This window comes from Manacus vitellinus, unplaced genomic scaffold, assembly GCF_001715985.3.
Source record: "Manacus vitellinus isolate BGI_N305 unplaced genomic scaffold, ASM171598v3 scaffold_21_pilon, whole genome shotgun sequence".
Classification (NCBI taxonomy): Eukaryota; Metazoa; Chordata; class Aves; order Passeriformes; family Pipridae; genus Manacus; species Manacus vitellinus.
The window spans coordinates 2953861-2957747 of NW_021939546.1; positions in this window are offsets into that span (position 1 = coordinate 2953861).

Below are 3887 nucleotides of genomic sequence, written 5' to 3' on the forward strand. Positions count from 1 at the left end.
AAAGATACATATCATCAATAATTTTAAATAGACAATAGAATATACCTTGTATGAGTGAACATTTGGTTCATGATTTTATGTAGCTTATCATTATAGTAATATTTTCATATGCAGCTAAAGGTATGTTTCATAATTTTAAATCATAAGCTGTATTTTTATCTAATAGATGGAAAGAGTTCATCTGTCCAGGTTAAATGAGGAGAGGGGTTTCCCTTACAAAAGCTAAGGACCTGAGCTACAGTGGGAAAAGCGTGGGTGAAAATTTACCTGTTACAAATGTTTGTCCCAATGTCCTTAAGTGTAAATCATTACTCAGCTGCACAAAGCATTTCTATTTCCAGTTTATTTTTCAGTGTAGGTCTGTGGAGGACAAACTCAGAAAGATGTATGCATAATTACATGTAGCAACCACACAACTGGAGACGATACTGCATAGCAGGCTACTCCTGTTTCATTTACTCTCCTTCTTCCCAGTATCTAGAAAAATGATTAGAACAGTTGAGCAGGAAAGGCTCAGTTCCAAGGCAAGAACGAAATGCAGTTCAGCCTGCCTGCTGTACAGACCGGACAGCACCATCATGTGGGAGATGTTCATATAGCAGCTGACAGAACAGCTAAATCGGGATGGCCCAAATTCTCTTAGAGGTATTGAAAATTGTTGGATGATATGACTGAACAGCCAAAGGTGTTCAGCCAGGATGAGGACAATGGGGCTCTCACTTTGTGTCCTGCCTCTTCCATGTTCACACTTTTTAAACCTGTAAACTGAGTGGGAGAGGAAGAATTTTTTTAAATGTCTACAAAGCACCTACAGTATTTGCATGCTATTACAATTTTAACACTAACAAGAGGAAAGTAGATGCACTTACAGGACAGAAAGAGACAGCACCTTCAAGAACTCTGGATGATATAACTACTTCTGATGATCTCTTGCAGGAGCTACAGCCTGTCTGCCCGTGCACGTGAACAGCACAATTACTTCAAGACACTAAAGGTGAAAATGTGAGTTTATAAAATAAATGTTCTGTCTTGACAGTTTCCTTATGAATAGCCTAAAATAGTGTAAGTGCTGAAACAAACACGCCATGGTCTGTGCATTCTCGATTTCAGTGGCATACCCTGGCTGAGAAACAGTTTCGCTCTTTTGTGACCAAATTCTCGAATACTCCAGAAGCGAGCAGCATAATTTTAGCCTCCAATATGAATTTTAGTTTGAGGATGGCCATTGATAGCAAGATATAGGCCATGGATTGCCTAGTTGTATAGTCTGGGTTTGGGATAAATGTTAACCTCCCATGAATTCAAGATAAATTTTGCTGTTTGATGGGAGCAGAGTCTGATATTTGTATTATAGTTATGCATTTTTCTTTTTCACTCCAATCAAAATAGAAAATGTACTCTATAAATCCTCAGACTCTTTTCTGTATCATACTGGATTTTGCAGATCACAGATGACAAGCTTCATCCATGGTATGTTAGTGCATTTCTCTGTTATTTAATCTCTCTTGATTATGGCAAATGCAGCTCCCTTCATTAATCTGTTTGAAGAACTGTAGCAATTTGATCTTCTGCTTCTTCCAAAAAGCAATGACAATACCAAGGCAAAACAAATTAATGTTTCAGAATTCTGAAACATTTGCCTTGCACAGGATGATGTTTTTGGAAAGTTAAAACCCCCACAAGTCATATATAATGAATGTAAGGAGAAAGTTAGAAGTTTTTACTGCCCTCATTTTCATAGTCTTTTCATCAAATACAGGACTAGAAACACTGTTAATATATTTTTGTGTAATATTCAATATATTTTCATGGTTATAATCTTTCAAAGGAGCCTCTACACTGAACAATATGCTTAGTTTATAGTTCTGAAACACTTAGGCCTACCTCACTTAGAGTGCATGTCAATTCAGATGGTTAAAAGAGACTAATTTTTCCTTATTTAAAAAGCAAAAAAGACACAAAGCTATTTCTTATCCAATTTCTTGTCTATTTTACATACAAAAATTGTGACCCATTTTATAAATGGATTCTGTGACTACTCTAATTTGAACCAACCTTTATGCCTCTGTGTAAGAGAAGCCTTCCAGAAGAGGAAGAGAAAACAGCTGTTTTAGAAATTAGTTGAAGGACAATATAAACCTTCTCATATATATTCCGGTCACAATTTCTTACTTCACCATTTCATAATTATCCACCGCTACAAAGCTGGTTTGGAAATTTTGAGTGAGTTCCTCTGAGTATCCTAAACCCTAAGTCATTTGAATGGAGGAAACACTGAGAAGGCTGAGATAAGTCACATGCCTATATTTAGCAAAGCAACCTGCAAGTAAAAACATCCCTTTTCCTTCAACTGACTTCAAGTATATTTTACTTATAAAAACAGTTAAAACTTTTGAAAATTGTCTCCTAGGAATCAGTTCTCCTCCTTCTTTGGAAGAATGAGGTACAGAGGTACATGCAGCACTGTAGATAAGGGCAGTGGTGGTGAAGCTGGTGTCAGTGACTGGTGTGTGTATTTGCATATGTTAATATGAAAAGTACCCCTGTTTAAGGATTGCAAACGAATACAGCAATCAATGGGGCTGTTTGTAGTTTCCTCTGGGATGCACAGGACCTCCCCAGCTGGAAAGCAGATAGAAAAGTACAAAAGCAATTATCTCCTTTTACAATATCCCTAATACCATATCACTTCTGCCCATTTGCCATCCTGTGGGCACATGATTGTCAGTGGTTAGGAAACATGTAAGGCCTCCAGAGAAAGCAAAGGCAGAGCTTCTAGAAACTTCTCTGAAAGCATAATCAGGCCCACAGCCATTTAGTAAGTATATATGCAAAGCTGTTTTTTACGCAGGAACATGGTAACCCCCAGGTGCTCCCTTCAGGAAACCAACACACATTGAGAACTTTAAAATGGGTACTGAAGAGCAACCTTTTACACCCCTCCTCTTCCAGGGAAGAAATAAAGGAACAAAAGTTCTAATGCGTAAGTTAAATGTTAGTATTTTCAGAAGTTACCTCTTATTTCAGGGGTTTGGTTTTTTCACTAAGTTTTTGCACAGAGTACCAAATACTATCAACATAGCCATGAAAAAAAATCAGGGTCTATATTAGTGGACTGTCTGAAAATATGACCAAGAAATTAATTCTTTAATCTATGATTAGTTCGTATCCTCTAAGGGATATTTCTATATTGCTTATTTAGAAAGGACTCTAATACATGTACTTGTTCAGAAACATGCAAATATATTATGTATTTCCATTATGCTTATGTAAATTCATGATTCTGTGATTGAGAAGAGGTTGGAAGCAACATTTAAATTAACATAATTTGAAAATTTTAAAAGTGCAAAATCAATCGCCATAAATATTGCCATATATTTTATTTTTAAAAAATAACTATACTAAGAATTCATTAAATATGTTCAGTCTAATTTTTCAGCAGTATTTCAGTGGAACACAGTGTTACATTATTTAATTGATAAAACCTGAGTAAATATTTGGCAACTTTGTTTGACATTTTACAGACTAATTTATTTACAGTTGGCTGTAATATTTTGAACATTAGGCTTAAGAGAAAAAATAAGTTCAGAGTGTTCTCCTAATAATTTAATGTACTGAAACATTTACAGTTATAAAACAAACCCATGAAGTTGCTAGGTACTGCAAAAGGGGAAAGTTAATTAGCTATTAGTACTACAAAAGATGCTGTCTGATTTGAGGACACAGAATGATTAATTAGTTGCCTAATTGGATGATTTAAGGTCAAGTTTGTGTGCATTTCTAATTTAGAGCTGTAATTTACTATAATTTGGAAGAATGAAATGCATGTCCACTTTACAAAAGCATGACAAGGAAATGATCAAAAACATGTGCTACTTGTTTTTTTT